Source organism: Mustela erminea, chromosome 11 (assembly GCF_009829155.1).
Source record: "Mustela erminea isolate mMusErm1 chromosome 11, mMusErm1.Pri, whole genome shotgun sequence".
Lineage (NCBI taxonomy): Eukaryota > Metazoa > Chordata > Mammalia > Carnivora > Mustelidae > Mustela > Mustela erminea.
Window position 1 is genome coordinate 104391476 of NC_045624.1, and position 20419 is coordinate 104411894.

Sequence of the window (20419 nt, forward strand, 5' to 3'; positions counted from 1 at the left end):
TCTGCTGAGCAAGAAACCCAGTGTGGTACTCCATCTCAGGGACCCTGGGACCATGACCTGAGCCAAAGGCAGGTACTTAACTGACCAAACCACCCAGGTGCCCCAGCTGTCCAACTCATAATTTTAGCTCAGGTCATGACCTCAGGGTTGTAAGACTGAGCCCCATACTGGGCTCCACACACAGTGGGGAGTGTACTTGGAATTCTCTCTCTCCCTCTCCCCCTCCCCACTGTGCTCTCTCTTGCTCTCTCTCTCTCTCTCTCTCACTAGCTCTCTCAAATAAATAAATCTTAAAAAAAAAAAAAAGCCAGCTCTTGGTTTTATTGATCTTTTCTACTATTTTATCAGTCTCTATTTTTTGCTCTGATCTTTATTTTCTACCTTCTACTAACTTTAGGCTTTGTTTTTTTGTTTTTTATTTCTTTTTCTAGGTTCTTCAGGGATAGGGTTAGATTGTTTGAGATTTTTCTTACTTCTTGAGTCCTATACTGCTATAAATTTTCCTTCTTAGAGCTGCTTTGGCTGTATCTCAAAAATTTTGGATTGTGGTGTTTCTATTTTCATTTGTCTTAATGTATTTTTTTAAATTTATTCTTTGATTTCTTCATTGATCCATTGGTTGTTTAGTAGCATGTTGTTTAGCCTTCATGTCTTTGGGTTTTTTTTTTTTTTCAGGTTTTCTTGTAATTGACTTCTAGTTTCATACCCTTATGGTTGGAAAAGATGTTTGGTATTATTTCAATCTTCTTAAATTTATTGAGACTCATTTTGTGGCCTGACATGTGACTTATCCTGGAGAATACTTGGAAAGAATGTGTATTCTGTTGTTTTCAGATGGAATGTTCTGTGTGTGTCTAAGTTCATCCAGTCTAATGTGTTGTTCAAAGACACTGTTTCCATATTGATTTTCTGCCTGGATGCCTCTATACATTGAGACAAGTAGGGAGTTATATTCTTCTACTATTATTGCATTAGTGTCAACTCCTTTGTAACAGATATTAAACATTTGTTAATATTTCTTTTATGTATTTAGGTGCTGCAATCTTAGGTGCATAGGTATTTATAATTTTTATATCCTTTTCTGGAATGATATCTTTATCATTTTGTAATGCCCTCCGTGTCTCTATAACTGTCTTTGTTTTAAAATCTATTTTGTCTGATATAAGTATTGCTACCCCAACTTTATTTTCATTTCCTTTTGTATGGAATATTTTTTTTCCATTCTTTTACTTTCAGTTTGCATGTATATTTAGGTTTGAGATGAGTGTCTTCAGACAATATATAGATGGGTTTATTTTTTGTTTCCACTCTATCACCCCATTTTTTTTTATTAAAACATTTAGACTGTTTACATTTAAGGTAATTATTTTTTTTTTCACCTCCCCTTCCAATTTCCCCCAACTCCCTTACATTTAAGGTAATCATTGATAGGTATGTACTTATTGCCACTTTGTTAATTGTTTTCTGGTTGTTTTTTGTTTCTTCTCTTTTCTCTTTGCTTGTGATTGTTAACTTTCTTTATTAAAGGTTTTTGGTTTGTGGTTACCATGAGAATTATATATAACATCCTAAATAAACAGCAGCATATATTAAGTTAATGACACTTAAATTTGAACATATTTTAAAAGAACTTTATTTGAACTCCCCCTTTCATGTTTTATATATATGTTTTCATATTTTACATCTCTTTATTTTGGAGTCCATTTAATTTTTTATATATGTTGATTTTACTATTTTTGTCTTTTAACCTTTATATTAGTTTTATAAGTATTTGCTCTACTGCATTTATCATATGCTTGCTTTACTCATAAAATTGTTTCCCTTCAAAATTTCTTGCTGCTAATTTTGTCCTTGTCCATTAAAAGAAATTCCTCTCAATTTTTTTGTAAGACTAGTTTAGTAGTGATGAATTCCTTTGACCTTTGTTTGTCTGGGAAACTCCTTATTTATCCTTTAATTCTGAATGACACCTTACTGGGCAGAGTACTCTTAGTTGGAAATTTTTTTCTTTTAGTACTTTGAGTATGTTATGCCACTTTCTTCTGGCCTGCAGTTTCTGGTTGAAAAATCTGCTGAGAGCGCTATGGTGTTGCCCTTGTATATAATAATTTTGTTTCTCTCTCTCTCTCTCTCTTTCTTACTCCCTTTAAGAATCTCTCTTTATCATTAACTTATGACATTTTAATAATAATGTGCCTTGGTGTGGGTCTCTGGATTTCCTGGACCTGTATTCCTGTTTCCTTCCCCTGATTAATGTAGTTTTCAGTCCATATTTGTTCAGATAAGTTTCCTGCATATTTCTCACTCTTCTGGGACCCCTATCATGGGAATGTTATTCTACTTGATGCTGTCCTATAGGTCTTTTAAGGTATTTTCTGGGTTTTTTTGTACACATTTATTTTTATTGTAACAAAGCAACTTGTACACTTTTTTTATTATTATTAAATTTATTTATTTATTTTCAGAAAAACAGTATTCATTATTTTTTCACCACACCCAGTGCTCCATGCAATCCATGCCCTCTATAATACCCACCACCTGGTACCCCAACCTCCCATCCCCCCGCCACTTCAAACCCCTCAGATTGTTTTTCAGAGTCCATAGTCTCTCATGATTCACCTCCCCTTCCAATTTACCCCAACTCTCTTCTCCTCTCTAACATACCTTGTCCTCCATGATATTTGTTATGCTCCACAAATAAGTGAAACCATATGATAATTGACTCTCTCTGCTTGACTTATTTCACTCAGCATAATCTCTTCCAGTCCCGTCCATGTTGCTACAAAAGTTGGGTATTCATCCTTTCTGATGGAGGCATAATACTCCATAGTGTATATGGACCACATCTTCCTTATCCATTCGTCCATTGAAGGGCATCTTGGTTCTTTCCATAGTTTGGCGACCGTGGCCATTGCTGCTATAAACATTGGGGTACAGATGGCCCTTCTTTTCATGAAATCTGTATCTTTGGGGTAAATACCCAGGAGTGCAATACAGGGTCATAGGGAAGTTCTATTTTTAATTTCTTGAGGAATCTCCACACTGTTCTCCAAAGAGGCTGCACCAACTTGCATTCCCACCAACAGTGTAAGAGGGTTCCCCTTTCTCCACATCCTCTCCAACACATGTTGTTTCCTGTTTTGTTAATTTGGGCCATTCCAACTGGTGTAAGGTGATATCTCAATGTGGTTTTAATTTGAATCTCCCTGATGGCTAGTGATGATGAACATTTTTTCATGTGTCTGATAGCCATTTGTATGTCTTCGTTGGAGAAGTGTCTGTTCATATCTTCTTCCCATTTTTTGATATGTTTGCCTGTTTCGTGTGTGTTGAGTTTGAGGAGTTCATTATAGATCCTAGATATCAACCTTTTGTCTGTACTGTCATTTGCAAATATCTTCTCCCATTCCATGGGTTGCCTCTTTGTTTTGTTGACTGTTTCCTTTGCTGTGCAGAAGCTTTTGATTTTGACGAAGTCCCAAAAGTTTATTTTTGCTTTTGTTTCCTTTGCCTTTGGAGACATATCTTGAAAGAAGTTGCTGTGGCTGATATCGAAGAGATTACTGCCTATGTTCTCCTCTAGGAGTCTGAAGGATTCCTGTCTCACGTTGAGGTTTTTTATCCATTTTGAGTTTATCTTTGTGTATGGTGTAAGAGAATGGTCGAGTTTCGTTCTTCTACATATAGCTGTCCAGTTTTCCCAGCACCATTTATTGAAGAGACTGTCTTTTTTCCACTGTATATTTTTTCCTGTTTTGTCAAAGATTAATTGACCATAGAGTTGAGGGTCCATATCTGGGCTCTCTACTCTGTTCCACTGGTCTATGTGTCTGTTTATGCCAGTACCATGCTGTCTTGGTGATCACAGCTTTGTAATAAAGCTTGAAATCAGGTAACGTGATGCCCCCAGCTTTATTTTTGTTTTTCAACATTTCCTTAGCGATTCGGGGTCTCTTCTGATTCCATACAAATTTTTGGATTATTTGCTCCAGCTCTTTGAAGAATACTGGTGGAATTTTGATCGGAATAGCATTAAAAGTATAGATTGCTCCAGGCCGTATAGACATTTTAACAATGTTTATTCTTCCAATCCAAGAGCATGGTATGGTCTTCCATCTTTTTGTGTCTTCTTCAATTTCTTTCAAGAGTGTTCTGTAGTTCCTTGAGTACAGATCCCTTACCTCTTTGGTTAGGTTTATTCCCAGGGATCTTATGGTTCTTGGTGCTATAGTAAATGGAATCGATTCTCTAATTTCCCTTTCTGTATTTTCATTATTAGTGTATAATAAAGCAACTGATTTGTATACTTTTAACGTTTAAAACTGAGCATCATCTTTCCTTTCCAGTGAAACAAAAAGAAAATTTAAAAATAAACAGGAACAAAATTACAATAGAGAATGTCAATTCCAAATAAGATCCTGCAAGTTCTGCTGATTCTCCCATCGAGTGGCAGGGCTCAAGTCATCATTAGGAGAGATTTTTATTTTAAACATGTCATCTTAAACTGCAAGGATGTCTGTTAAACATCACAATTAAACATGCCAAAGAAGTCATGTTGTCAAAATGCCCACTTAACCCACCCAAACATCTCAAACCCACCCTTTGCTGACCTTCTATAACCCTATTTTTTAAATTTTTTTTTAAACAAGAGAAAGTAGACATGTTGGTAAATGCTAACTGTCCATATTCACATAGAGACACAGTGTAATCTCTGAGCCCAATATACAGAGAAAGGAGGAAAAAAGCTAGAATTCTATGCACTACTACACAGGGGCCTAGCACTCTCCCGCTTCCAGCAGAGCTAAGGGAGCAGAAAGTTTTTCTTTTTTCCCACAGAGCACGGTGGTGTTGATTCCATAAAGTTTTTGTTTTTTTGAGACAGGAAGGGACAAAAATGAATTTGGAACAAAAAGGGGTAGAGATTCTTTTCCCACTGTATTCTGCTCAAGGTATTTCCCCCCAAAATAAGCTGAGAACCATGGTATAAAAGGAGAGAAAAAGGAGACTTCAAAAAACAGGGCAAATGAGCATGAGAGGAGAAAAGAAAAAGAAAAAGAAAAAAAAAAAAGACAGCAACTTGCTCCCAGGGACTGAAGAAAATTTAAAAAGGAAGGTTAGAATCCATCAGTGTTCCATTAGTCATCCTCTCCTTCATCCTCCTCTCCTTCCGCCCCCCATCATCATCTTCATCTTCTTCACCTTCATCCTCATCTCCTTCATCAATATCTTCCAATCCTTCTTCTTCATCATCATCATCATCATCCTCTTCTCCTTCCCCTTCTTCGTCATCCATATCGGGAACCAAGTAGTACTGTAATGGATTTGGCCAAATATCATCTTTGATGACCTCTCCTAACTCATCTGCACCTGCATCAGAATGGTCAGTAAACCAGGTGAAGAAGCTCTCTGGTTCCTCATGCTGTGTCTTCCTGCTGGCTTTAATCTGTTTGACTTGAACGTTTCGTCAAATCCTTTCCAGATTTCCATTTTATTTCAGTGGACTTTGAAGATGGATCACCACTCTCATTCAGATGAAATTCTTTGGAGAGAACTTTATTTTCGAAGTAAGGGTTTTCATCAAAATAAAAATCTATTCTGTAACCTGATTTAATATCTTCAAATTCTGTCACTTCAACTCTTGTCAAATAATGCAGCACCTCTTCATCCTTCTCCCCAAGCAGTGCAGACACTTGTGGATGGTTGACAAATGTTGTTACCCAAAAATTGGGGATTTGGGCCATCAATTCCGACCTCTTCTGAAAAAATGGTTGGTGGGGTTTGTTATATTTTTGTTCTACTTTCAAAATCTCCTCACTGGCTTGTTCATTAAGTCTGTATATTTCATTTTATACTTCATCAATATGTTCAATTGCTTCTTGCTGTTCTTTGTCTCCTTTATGCAAGTGCTGAGATGTTGACGTCTGCCCTGGCTTGGGGGCAGGAGGCTGTCTCGGTTTCTTCGTTTGAGGCGGGAGTGAAGACTGGCGTTTGGGGGCCATGCTGCGAGGAAACTCCAGGAAACTGGGAGAGAGGCACGTCTAGAAGCTCTGATTGCTCTTAAGGTATTTTCTTTAAACTTTATTTTCGTTTTCTTCTTTGTCTGGATGAGTTCCATTGCTTCATCTTCCAGCTCACTGATTTGTTCTTCTGTTTCTTCCAATTTGCTGGTGAACCTTTCTAGTAAATTTTTCAGGTCAGATATTATATTCTTCAGCTCTGTCAGTTCTGTTTTGTACTTTCTTATATTTTCTATCTCTTTTTTGAAATTGTCACTATGTTCATTCATTCTTCTCCCTAGTTTCATGAGCATCTTTTTGACCATTACTTTGAAGTCTTTTTGGTAGATTACTTATCTCCATATCATTAGAGTCTTTTTCTGAGGCTTTGTTGGTCTTTTGTTTGGAACATATTTCTCTGTCTTCCCTATTTGCCCGATTCTGTGTTTGTTTCTCTGTATTATGTGAAAAAGCTGTCTCTCCCAATATTGAAGGAATGGCCTTATATAAGAGATGACCCATGGGGCCCAGGATCACAATCCTCATAGTCACCAGAGCCAGATGCTCCAGGGATGTCCCCTGTGTGGACTGCATGTGCTAGCCAGCTTTGGCAGGGCTGTGGCTTTAGGTGTGGGGGTGGGGTGGGGACTTGCCCAGCTGTGGCACAGTCATAACTCCAAGGAGGAAGGGTGGGGTCCTTGCCCAGCCAGTTGTGGTGCAGCTGGGCTGTAGAGGGCTGAGGCTAATCCACCCATGCTAACAGGTTAGAGGAAGAGTGTTCAAATGTCATCTTCTAATACTGGGATTGGCAAGATATAATGGGATTGCAAAAAACAGTGCTCACCAGTTCTTCCATCCCTGGAGAGAATCCCAACAGGTCCCTAACTCTCTAGCCATCACTTTAAGATTAGTAAGTAAGTCTATTTCACATGTACTCTTGGTAGTTTTCAAGTAGCTTCTTTGACAATGTTCTCAGGGTGAGTCTCTGTAACCCTTTATGGGTAGGTTCTCCATTCCCTACAGTTACATGTTTCTCTTGAACATAATTCCTGTTTGTTTTATGTTTAGGGGGATTTTTTCTCCGATGCAGAACTTAAGAGTTAGAGAGCTACCTTTTAAAAAAAAGGGGAGGGGCACCTGGGTGGCTCAGTGCGTTAAAGTCTCTGCCTTTGGCTCAGGTCATGATCCCAGGGTCCTGGGATGGAGTCCCACCTCGGGCTCTCTGCTCAGCAGGGAACCTGCTTCCTCCTCTCTCTCTCTCTGCTTGCCTCTCCTAATAGTGGGTTGCCACACCTGGGGTAGGGTTTTTGGTGAGAGTGTTTGACTCTCCTATCTCAATCTGGTCCTTTTATTCTTTGTTATGGATATGCTGGTCATTTAGTTTTCAGGACTTTTTAGAGGAAAGTATTCCCTATGTATCTGTAGATTTGTTTTGTCTGTGGGAGAAGGTGAGTTCAGGATCTCCCCATATGGCCTTCTTGAATCACCTCCTTCCTATTATGTTTTTGAGATATAGATAAAGAGAGAGAGAGAGCTTTCACAATGTATTAATCAATCTCTTGATTATAAGAATGGCCTCTACATAGACCCCAGATTGTCAACAAAAGTATTTATTTTATTTATACTGGCTTCTCTTTGGGAATAATAAATAAAAAGTAAAATCATGGTTCCAGTTCTAAGAAGCTTACCTTTTCTAGTGGGAATACCCAACAAATGCCTGGAATTCATGTTAGAAAACCAAGAAAGAAATGTGCAAAAGCTCTCCATTTATCATTTGGCTCATGGTTGGATGGTCTACCTCCTTTACCACTGCTTCCTCAAATCATAGGTGACCCTTATAAGCCAGCTGTAATGGGTGTCTCTTCTAAGAATCCTTCTCTGATCCCCTCTCCAAGATCCTAAAATTCCTTTTCTTCTCAACTCCCCAGCATAGACTCTGTTTCCCCTGGGGAACATTTCACAATTTAATACAATGATTCTTCACTAGGTTAAATAATTCTTAACTGGGCTATTCTTCCCTCCAAGAAGCGTAATACCAACAAAATAATACATATCCTTCATTGAGAACTTTTAAGCTGGACATTTTAATACATCCTTTCATAGTAACTCATTTAGTGATCGTAATTATGAGTTTTAAAATGATTATGTAATTAATCAAAATCACACAAATAGTAGAAGTCCTCACATTTTAACCCATGTGTTTTATTTCATAGGCCCTGCTTTGAATTACTGATGCCTTTTAATAATTTTCAAACTATTTCCCATACCCTCCCCTCCTCCCATTACACCAGCTCGGATTGTGACCACTTCATCACATCACACACTTCTGTCAATCAATGGTGAATCTTTGGGTTGGGTGGCAAGAAGTTACATACTTCTCAGATGGAAATAATATTGAGAACCACTTTTTGATCCTATTTATCTGCCTCATCTCTCCTACTGGATTTGTTACTCCCATAAGAAAGAAACTGTATTTTCTTTATCTATCTGCTGTCTCCCCCATATAACATCAGTATGGGTCTTAGAACAGTGTCTTGCTCTATCATTTCTGTATAAATATTTAAATAACATTTTTGAATAAAAAATACAAAATAAACAGATTATGTAAGTAAAAATAATATAAGATACAAGTGATGACATTTTTAGGTGAAGGGGTTTCCTGGAGGAGGTGACATTTTTCATTTCTTTTGTCTGTGATGACCTTGTGTTAGCACAGGTGAAGGTGAAAGACAGTCTAGTTTAGGAGAATTGTATAACGGTCTGAAGTAAAACATTCCTTGATGCTAATGAGAAATGACAATGCTGATAGATAATCTACAACCATGGAACAGATGGGCAAGGAAGTTTAATTCTGGAAATTTCTGTTTTCCATCCCAGGGATGGTTCCTTGGGCCATTATCACTTCAGTGGATGAAGGTACTTGCTACTTACTAAAAATAAGCTACTAATGTTTTCCTTAGAATTACAGCACATGTCAGAAGAGACTAATGACCCAATGCTGTACTGTTTTCTTTTCATTTCAGTTGGCCTCAAACAAATAAACCTGATAAATATTATCAGAGTCACATATGCTCATTAAGGGTTATAGTCAGTGGCTATGTTTGTTTTACTGTGTAATAGATGATGAAACCATGGTGATGAGTGGACTAAGCTGGGATGGTTTTTGTATTTTCCCATCTTAGCACTGGAGACTTGCTCATTGTTTTTTTTTTTTTCCCACTGCCTGGTCTTAGAAATAGAACAGCTTACTAAAACACTTATTCATTTTGACATGTCTTAAAGCAGTGCACATTCACATCTTCTGATTTAGTTCAATGGTACATGGTAGATGTTCAAAAGTCATTCTTAAGTACAACATGGAATGTTAAGCAAGCACTTTTAGTGGCTAAACAACTAGTGGGAAAGCTTTCAAATAAGAAAGAGTATTGTTTAATAACTTATTAACTCACTGTGATTGAAGATTTTGTTGGTAATTATCTTATGAATTAGTGAACAAAATTTGATGCTCTATAAAACTTAGAAAAGTCAAGGTACACTGTGCTGGCCTACCGCCTTTTTTTTTTTTTCTTGTAAGGCTTTAGGCCAGTAAAAGAAAATAAGCACTGCAATTATTTCCTAATGAAAATACTACATATTTTCATATCAGATCTTCATGGCTTTCATATTTTCAGGAGACTATGAAAAAATAATGAATCTACCCACATTTCTGTAAATTCCTATCAAAACAGTAAAATTTTATTTGTTATTTGACTATCTGTAAAGGCTCATTTGCCTTCCTTGCTCTAATCCATCCCTCTGTCAACAGACAGAATACAATCTGGTCACATCACCTTCCATGTAGAAACCTTCAGTAATACCTTATTAACATGATCCACACACCTTCACCTGATATATGTGACTGTTCACACCATGGCCTATTTCAACTCCTTTTTAAATTCTTCTTTCACTTAGCTATTATTCCCCTCTTACGCAACTCTTGATCGCCCAAACTTCCTATGTCCTGACACTTGCAGGCTTTTGTCTTCCAAGTCTTCAAATACCCTCTCCCTTATCTTCTGGGTAAAATTGTTTTCATTATGACTCCACTCAAATATAACTTCTTCTGAGATTTTTCTTCCAACTTACCCCCAACATCCAGTAATTCCCTTTTTGGTGCTCCGACAGTACATTCTCCGGGCATTCATAACGTGACATTTCCATCACTCTTGTGCTGAGAATGTTTTTTTGTTTTGTTTTGTTTTGTTTTTTGGGTTTTTTTTTTTTGCAGGTAAAATCTCAACACTGATACAATATTTACCCCAAGCAGGTGCTTCATAACTGTCCATTTATAACACAACTGAAAAAATGAATTGCAAGCTGCTCCTCAGGAAGAAGGAACACACCCAGAGCTCATGCTTTTTAATACCCTTTTGCTAGCTGCAGTTTCAGACATGAGTTCCAGACTGAAGCCAGTGATATGGCTCTGCAAAAGTGTCCAAGTAGCTTTTAGTTTCTAGTTAAAACCACATATACCCAAGAGAATATCAGGAGTGATTACTTGAACCACCCCTCACTTTGTCCCCATAAAAATGGTGAACATAAACGCTTTCTCCTTTGAAAGTTTCTTTGAGTCTGCTGAGATGTGTTCATTTAGAAGAACAAAGGATGATTAGCCTGTCACCAGCCAGACAGCAGGAATTGTATGTTTGACAGCCACTTCCACAGGGATACAGGCCTGCGTTTAGTTTCCAAACAGATTTCAGGGAACTGACTTGGCAGGGGAAGTACAGTCTTTCAGGGAAAGCTGCACAAGACCAAAGAAAACAGCCTCACACCTAATAGCAATAATGGTTCCACCAACATCTTCTAAATCTGCTCTGTAGTTATATACTTAATGTCATTTTAAAATGGTAGCCATGAGTATAGTTATTGAAATACAGAATGGCACAGATGCATGGAGCCTTAGAAGTTGTTTTGTTAATACCCTTTCTTATGCAGATGTGGATGTAAGGGCTAAAAAACAAGTCCTATTGGTGTAACCTATTTGGGATACAGGGAACATTTTTAGATAATGTGTAGAGGTGGTGTTGTGATAGAGTGGACAGGACATCAGTTCTAGATCAGTTAAGTCCTGGGTTATCACTTATCACCTCTATGGCCATAGGGAAGTTACTTAACCTCTTCAACTGTTTCTTCAACTGCAAAAAAAAAAAAAAAAAAAGACTGCTATCTTTGTTAGAGGTTGTGATAAGGATTAGAGATTCTACATATGGAACATCTAGCCCAGTGCCTGAAAAAATAGAAGTCCTCAAAAACTGATGGGTATTATTATTGTAGTGGGAAGCATGTTTGAGGTAGACTTGTCATTTGAGGCTACAATATCCAAATGTTCTTAATATTTGGAAAGAAGCCTGGGAGGAGTAAGGCTCACCTTCTACTACAGAAGCTGTCAGCTGGAGAGTGAATGCCTGGTTTAGCTCAGCCAATCAGAACTTCTTGCCTGGGGCTCTGAATCTTACTGACTGCTGCACTAATACCACACCCTTCCCAGTCTCTTGCTCTGCCTGCGTTCTGCCAGAGGATTAGAGTGATAGTTTCCCTTAGTTCATATATGTGCTCTGAGCTTTGCATGTCAGGGAGTTCTCTGATATCCTCCAGCAAATTCCTTATTTGTTTAGGTTTAATAAACTTGATTTCTACTATTTCTGAGTAGTTAAGATGCTCATTATGTAATTCTAATAGAGACAGAGAAATCCTTTCCAATGTACTCACAGTCCATTGTTAACACAATTTGCACTCTATCACTTACTCAGTAAGAACCACAGCTTAATTTCCTATGCTTATGGTGAAAGAGTAGTCTATAGAGGTCATGAATTGTGGATGAACCACAAAATTTAATTCACAAGATTAAGCAAATATATACACAAACCTGGGCTTGAGAGGCATTTCTATCTACTATGAGTTTAGGGACCTGAACTAAATGGCAGCAAAGTACTGTCAGAGAGTAGAAGCTCAGAAAATTCAGGCTCGCCAAGTTAATATCAGTTATAAAAGAAATGGTTATCAAGGGCAACATGATTTTGTATTCAGTAACCAATGACTTTTTGATGTTTTTATGTTAGAGGGAAGTGTATGACAAATGTGTTGGCTCTAGAATGAATAAAGGCACTTGGGTGGCTCAGTCGTTAGGTGTCTGCTGTCAGCTCTGGTTATGATCCAGGGTCCTGGGATCGAGTCCCACATCAGACTCCCCGTTTAGCACAAAGCCTACTTCTCCCTCTCCCACTCCCCATGCTGTGTTCCCTCTCTCTCACTGTCTCTCTCTTTGTCAAATAAATAAATAAAATCTTAAAAAAAAAGAATAAAAACAGCTCCTTAAGTCATCAAGGGGATGAGGGAAGAGAAGGTACTACAATGCAGAATTAAGTCAGAAGCGAGTAGGCAGGACTGTTATGTTTGAGGGTGGCAAGGGGATCATGAGCTCAGCAACGATCAACAAGGTTGGGGTGAGGAGGTGTTGGACGACAAGCATCAATCAAAGCAGAAAACTGCCCTGAACCTCCCTCTCAAGGAATACAATATACAACTAGTGGAATATAAGAGGGATAAAATGCTAATAGAAGCTCAAATGGTGCAATAGCATTAAGCACATTCACATAAATTTAATAAAACAAGAAAAAAGGAAATAGTGAATCAGTTGCTTGTGCAGAGTTCCATCATGGCAGTAGTTCTTAACATTTTGTGTACATTATCTGTGGCTCTTGTTAAAAAATACAGATCCTTGGACCTCTTGCCCAATAGGTGCTACTATAATGGTTTTTGTGTAGAGCCAGAGATGTGTATTTTTAACTGATTTGAAGATGTTTCTAACATAGGTAACTTTACTCAGTATATTAAAAGAGTCCACTAAGGTTTTTTAGTTTTAATAGTTGTAATGCCAGGTTATGTTGTCCTAGAACAATAGGCTTGAGACTAAGACATTTGACATTACGGTATTATGAATAACCAGAAGTGAACTCATTTATGAAAATTCTAACTTCCTAGTTAGACTTGTCACCTGATGATGTAGACAACCCAGTGATAAGAATAGCCATCATGCCCTGAGCCCTCACTGTAGGCCAGATGCTGCTAAGTGCTCTATATGCATTAAATAGTCTACTCTTTTTTTTTTTTAAGATTTTATTTATTTATTTGACAGAGAGAGAGAGATCACAAGTAGGCAGAGGCAGGTAGAGATGGTGGGGAAGAAGGCTCCCTGCTGAGCAGAGAGCCCTATGCGGGGCTCGATCCCAGGACCCTGGGATCATGACCTGAGCTGAAGGTAGAGGCTTTAACCCACTGAGCCACCCAGGCGCCCCAAATAGTCTACTCTTTAAAGAGATTCTATGAGGTTGATTTTATTACCATCCCCATTTTACAGATAAGAAACTGATCAACAGAAAGAATGAGAATCTTGGGTATCACATACTTGTGATGGCTTTTTTTGTGTTTGTGTGTCAACTTGACTAGGCCATGAGGCATCCAGACATTTGGTTAATGGTTATTCTGGGTGTGTCTGGATGAAATGAACCTTGGGGCATCTGGGTGGCTCAGTGGGTTAAAGCCTCTGCCTTCTGCTCGGGTCATGATCTCAGGGTCCTGGGATCGAGCCCCGCATTGGGCTCTCTGCTCAGCAGGGAGCCTGCGTCCTCCTCTCTCTCTGCCTGCCTCTCTGCCTACTTGTGATCTCTGCCTACTTGTGATCTCTATCTGACGAATAAATAAAATCTTAAAAAAAAAAACAAAGAAATTAACCTTTAAATTAATAGACAGGGTGAAGCAGATTACCTTTTTGGATGTGGGTGGGCCTCATCCAATCAATTGATGTGAATACCAACAAAAAAGGTAGTAAGAGAGAATTTTGCCTACCTGACTGCTTGAGCTAAGGTATTGACTTTTCCTGGCCTTGGACTGGAACTTGCAACCTTGGCTTGCCTGGTTCTCAGGTCATTGGAGTCAGATTTGACCTTCCACCATCAAGCCTCATCTCCTGGGTTACCAGCTTGCTGAGTGCTATCTTGGGACCCCAGTCTCCAGAGCTGTGAGAAAATTAAATCTCTGTTGTTTAAGCCACTATGGCCTTTTGTTATGGCAACCTCTTAGACTAAGCAAGATAGATTTTGGTACTGAGAAGTGGATGCTGCTGTAATAAATCCCTAATATGTGGAAGTGGTTTTGGAACTGAATGATGGGTAGAGGCTGAAAGAGTTTGGAGGTACATGTTAGACATGTGGACATTAAGGACATTTCTGGTGAGGTCACAGACAGAAATGAAGAACATGTTATTAGAAACTGAAAGAAAAATGATCCTTATTGTAAAGTGACAAAGCGCTTGACCAAACTGTGTTTGTTTTTACGTTTTGTGGAAGGTAGAACTTGTAAGTGATGAAATTGATTATTTACTGAGGATATTTCTAAGCAAAGTGTTGGAGTGGTTTGGTTCCTTCTGACCTCTCAAAGTAAAAAGAGAGAGTAAATTGAAGAAACAATTCTAAGCACCAAAGAACCAGAACTTGAAAGTTTGGAGAATTCTCAGTCTTACTGAAAAAAAAAAAAAAAATGAGAAAGCTTCTTTTGAAGAGAACACTAAGAGTGTGGCTGAACAACCATTTGATAGGAGATCCTGAATTCTAATTAAACAATCTACTACCTCAATGGAAAGAATAAGGATGAGATTATATCAGCTGAGATATAATCAGCTGCCAATTTGAGCTAAAGCGGGGCAGAAAAGATGGGACAGAAGGAAGGAAGACTATTGGATTTGGGGTTTTACAAAATGGGACACTGCCCTGTCTTTCAAGCAATAGGAAGAGGTACTCCAAAGGTAATTCAGAGATTGTCTCAACTGCCACCACATGCCTGGGAGATAAGGCTGTGCCCAGGAGGCAAGGCTGCCTCAACCTCAAGGGTCAGGACTGCCACCCTTGCAGGGCCACCTGGCTGAGCCCTGGAGGGGATGCTGCCACCTCAGTGGGCCTGGAGGGCAAAGCATCAAATCAAAGAGGCTTATTCTCAAGATTTACAATTTAATGGAACTGGCCTTGTTAAATTTTAACTCACTTGGGACCCATCACCCCTCCCTTTTTTCTAATTCCTCCCTTTTGGAATAGGAATTTTCTATTTTCTGCCTGTCCCAACATTGGATTTTGGTAGCACATAACTTGTCTGGTTTCACCCATTCACACTGAGAAGAATTTTGCCTCAAGATGAATCATACCTAGAACCTCATCCATATTTGATATAGATGATATTTAGATGAGACTTTGGACTTTAGAGTTGGAACAAGTTAAGATTTGGGGGGATTTGGGGGTGGAGTGAATGTAGTTTGCACATGAGAAAAATATTATTTTTAGAGTCCAGGGGCAGAATCCTATGGATTAAATGTGTCTCTCCAAAATTCCTGTGTTAAACTTAAACCCCAGTGTTATGGTAATCAGAGACAAGGACTTTGGGAGAGAATTAGGTTTAGATAAATTCATGAGGGAGGGGACTTCATTTTGAGATTAGTACACTTATCAGAAGAGACATCTGACTATAATTTGGGTGCTCACGCTTCTGGCTCCCTCTCACCCTCTCTCTTCCATGTGAGGACACACAGAGAATGCAGTCAGCTAAGCCCGAAGGAAAGACCTCACCAGAATCCAGCCATGATGGCACCCTGATTGCACACTTCCAGCCTCCACAACTATAAGAAGTAAGTTTCTGTTGTTTACCGTATATGCTGGCCAGTCTATGTATTTTAATATGGCGGCCCAAGCAGACAGACACATAACTAGGAAATGGTAATGTTGGGATTTGAACCCATAAGTCTAATTTGAGGACTTTCCCCCATGATTATATTACACTTTCAATAAAATATTTGTCCCTAAAAGATCTCTAGACAGTTAGCTTTATCCTTAAAATATGTTTCAGTCTTTCACAATCCCCTGACAACAATGGGATAGATAAAAATATGACTTGACTGACGTTTCCAGGTGCTTGGATTTATTCTTCATTCTTAAAATGTCTTTGAACGGAGGGACAGAAATTTCTCCATTCCTCCCTTCATGAAGATGTTTAGACAGGCCACCAAGGGAAGGAGCAACTGAATCTCTCATTTCTACATGACTTGACCATGTCATCAACACCAGTGCTGAAATGAAGTTTCACCAGATGCAGCCTGGTCCCCAAAGGGCTTCACAACCACAGCATCTCCAGAGGGCCCATCAATGACACACACTCCAAGCAGTTCATCAGACCACTGTGTGCTAACCTTCTGTGGTCTGGTAAAAATGGAGCACTTGATAAAAACACAAACATATTTTTAGTACCAACATAGGCACTAAAGGTAAATGCAACAGCATTTCCGGTCTTTAGCTGGTCTTTACATACAATGTATCAAGTTCACATGTAGTTTGAGATCAGTTTTGATTCTTGGTAAAGACTTACTGATTGGTTATAGAGTAGAGTGACATGAGTGGAAGGAAGGGTCCCAAGGATGTTTGCTTATGGATATCTTAGAGCTTGATTATGGGAAATGCTAGTGGTGGATAGTTGGAAGAAAGGCTGGCAGGGACAAGGGGCCCCACTCTAAGAGGAAACCACTCGTAAGAGGATTTTACACCATCCTGGAAGGAGCTCTCCACCCTTTTCCAAATGTGATAGATGATAAAATTTGATTGGATGACTGGGGCATAGAAGGTTAATCAGATTAAAATAGTCCCCCCACAAGCCCATAAAAACCCCTAGACTTAGAACTCCAGTTTGGCAAACCTCTCAGGTCCCTATCCTCTGGGAGCTTCGTACTCTAATCTTACTATAGCTCAATAAACTTTGCTGACTACCGCTCTATCTCTTCATTCTTTGAAGAAGCATGACCAAGGACATGTGGAGACTCAAGGAACAATTCCTGTAACACTAAGAGGTAAACCCAAGCTAAGAAGCTCCTCTTGTAGATGTCGGGTTTAGTATTTTGTGGAAACATAGGCAAAGGGCCATGATGAAAAAAGCGTGGGGACAAGAGACCCTTAATGTGTGGAGTCCACCACACTTAAACTTATCTCCAGTCAAGGAGGTTCATCATAGAGCTACAAAATACAGATAACACAACATACTACAACTAGAGCTATCAACCATGTAATTATCATGAGTCCGAAACCAAAACATGACATCACTGTCCTGCTTAAAGCCTTTCAGTCCCTCCCACTAGATGAAGAAAACGTTGAAAAGCCCTGACCTGACCTGCAGTGATTGTCTTGTGCACATTCCATTACCCTAATCTAATGCCTTCTCTTCTTTTCTAGCTTCTTTCCCTCATACCAATCTCCCCTTGGTTCCTGGAGTATGTCTGTCATTTTTTGCCCTGTAGCCTTGACATGGGAAGGGCTTCTTTCAGACAGTACTGCTCCTCCTCTTGACGTTGGCTTAGTCTTACCCTTCTTGGTATTATTACTTCTCCAACCCAAGTCTCACTCCCTGGTTTGATGTTGTTTTTGCTCTCATAACTTCCTTAGCACTCATACATTATGAAATTACTTTGTCTGTCATCTACCTAGACAAGGCCCATGAGCACTGGGACCATGTCTGTGTTCCATCACCTTATATGTGCCTAGAATTTGGGAGGTATTTAGTAAGTATTTGTTGAATGAATGAATGAGTTTAAATTCTTTGTGACAAGTGCTGAGCTGTCCCTGTCGATGCCAAGATGTTGCAGTTGCTTAATGCAGAAGTCAAAGGATCCTGGAGAACTAGCACTGCCTGACTTGTCCTGTGGCCAACCTCTTTGTGACACTTTGGCAAAGATAAAGATGAAGGGTGTTGCCACCAAGGCCCATAGCATGTATCTCTGTGAGGGTAGAGTGGGTGCACCTGGAGGCTGAGTACAAGCCTGCATTTCACATGTACCCACCCCCCCAACTGCTTCAGTCCACAGAGGGATGCTTTCTGGTTGGTCTGCCAAGAGCAGGGAGCCTTGGATAATTCACACAAAGATGCAGTAGGGGCTATCCAGGACCCTGTAAATAATTAAAGAGAGTACAGACCTCCAAGCTGGTGATGACCAGAAAGAATTTGAGTCTCAGGCCTTACACATCATGTAAACCTGAGCCAACCCATTGGACCTCTGAGGCATCCTTGGGATCATAGAAGGGCATTAGCCATAGCCAACGCTACAGTCTCCTTCAAGAACAGGAATCAGTGGCACTTAGGCAATATCTGCCTAAGAAGGGACGTACTGGTCACTTTAATGCAGTTTGACTTTAATTTGGAGAGAAAAGCAAACACCAGGGGAACCAGAAAAATAAGGGAAAGCAGAATAACCTTGTCCCTTTTCTTTATCAAAACCAGCATTCCCATGGGAAAGAGTGGCTTCCATTTCTGGTCAGAGCAGCAGCTTTATAAGTTTATGTCCACTTCCTTCCCTGTCAGTTCCATGCAGACTGTCACCAAAGAATCCCTTGAGAAATGCTGGAGCCCTAATTCTTTCATTCTCCTTTTCCCACGAAATGCAGATAGACCTGAGTAAAATGAGATAGCACATGCAAGTTGTTTTATGAATTTGTAGACTCATGACAGACTTTAAGTAATCTGCCCTAAGGGAAAACTAAGCGGATGGAGAAATTGAAGATGATATTGCCATTCTCTTTAGTAGAAGGATCCCTGTCCTGTCCCTTTAATTTTATAACTAGCATACTGTGGAAGTCAGATCAGTAGCTCCCTTTTACAGATGGTCTATTGCATTTGCTATTAACATTACAACCTGTTCCCTTTTCTCTCCCTTCCAGCAGCAGCCAGAACATTGACCAAAGGCTCTTGGAAGAAGAAACACATTCAAGGCCATTAGTCTGTGGTCACATGTGTGTTCAGGCCTCCAACTCGCACTCACTCTATCCTGACAAGTACAGAAGGTGAAAACATTGCTAGACAGTCTGTTTCTAAGCGGTATCAACCTGTTGCTGAAAGATTTATCATCAGGGAACTGTGAGGTAGGAGAAAGCCTTTACTTGAACCAAAATTGGTCATTCAGAGTTCATACTGTAACTTGATCATTTATTTATATTTTATGCACCTTCCGTCAAGGAGAAGAGAGGATGCATGTGGGACCATTACCTCACTGAATGTGATGTGCTCAAGCGACTATCTCATTGGACAGTGTTATAGAGACTCCATTGTGCAACTCATGTGAATATTTCTTTTAACCCTTTGGGTTCTGTGTGATCTCCAGTGAGCAGGGCAAAGTGAGGTTTTGTCTTCTCTATTCACCGTCCACTACAGATGGTATCATGGAATATGGCTACTGCTTCTAGCAGACATGTATCCCATACACATCCTATACATATCTCCCACTACCCACTCATGAAAAGGAATATGGCTGGGGAGAGGTGACAAGTGGCCTGGAAATATCTAAGAATGTACTATAGCAAAGAAGACTCTTATAAATATTAATTGCCTGTGTTCATGAGATGTTCAGTGACATGACACATATCAATGTCCAGAAAAAGAAGTCACATCTTGGCACTGCTCTAAAAATCAAAGTAACACCTTTGTACACAAGGCTTTACCCCTGCCAGAAAGTGCTTATTCAATTTACTCACTTAATCTATAATTTATCTATTCTTCAGAGATAAAGCAATGGAAGTCTAAGGGATGATTTGCCCAAAATCTTAGTCCAGAACTGGGATCCAAAACCACCTCAAGATCAGATATATGAACCCACATTTGAACTACCCAACACTTACCCTCAGCCAGCAGACCCATAGTCACGATTGGTTCACATATGAAGGGGTACCTGATGATCTTGGGTTGGCCATTCAGACTGGAACAAGGTAACAGAGACATGAGCCTCTATGGAGCTTAGTTAAGTGGAGCCATAAGAGGAAAGCCCATAACCTCTTGTTGCTGAACTCATAGAAGTTACTTTTTTTCTACCTCTCCAAGACTTATTTGGGGTTCTCCAAAATCTTCCCTTTCTTACTTAAGATAATATGAAAGATATGAGATCTGGTTCATTCAACACACATTCTCAGTCAAGTTCTTCCTTGCCTTCCTCTTGTCCTTGCATTTAAGGGTGGCTATACAATACAGTTCTGGCCAAGGAGACAAAGGCACAATTCTTGGGCTTGATTATGGGCTCAAAAATAAAAAAGGAGAGATGTGCCTTTCCCATTTCTTGCTGACTGGAAAGCAGATGTTGTGCCTGAAAGGGCAGAAGCCATCTGGAAAACACTTTTTTAAAAAAGGAAAAGATCACTGAAATCGGCTATCAGCCCTGAACAGTCTACCTCTAGACTTTGTAACATACATAAAAAGAAAGATGCAGCTATTGGTTTAAGCCTCTGTGAGTTGAGTATTCTGATATTTCCAAACAGAAGATGCAGCTTCTTAAGCTTAGAATTAGTAGAATATTGCACTCCTTTGAAGGATATGAA

General features: G+C 39.4%; 1 pseudogene; it reads right to left on the reverse strand.

The window, feature by feature from the left end:
- Positions 1–5120: 5120 nt before the first annotated feature.
- Positions 5121–6029, reverse strand: LOC116568890 (annotated as a pseudogene).
- Positions 6030–20419: the final 14390 nt, after the last annotated feature.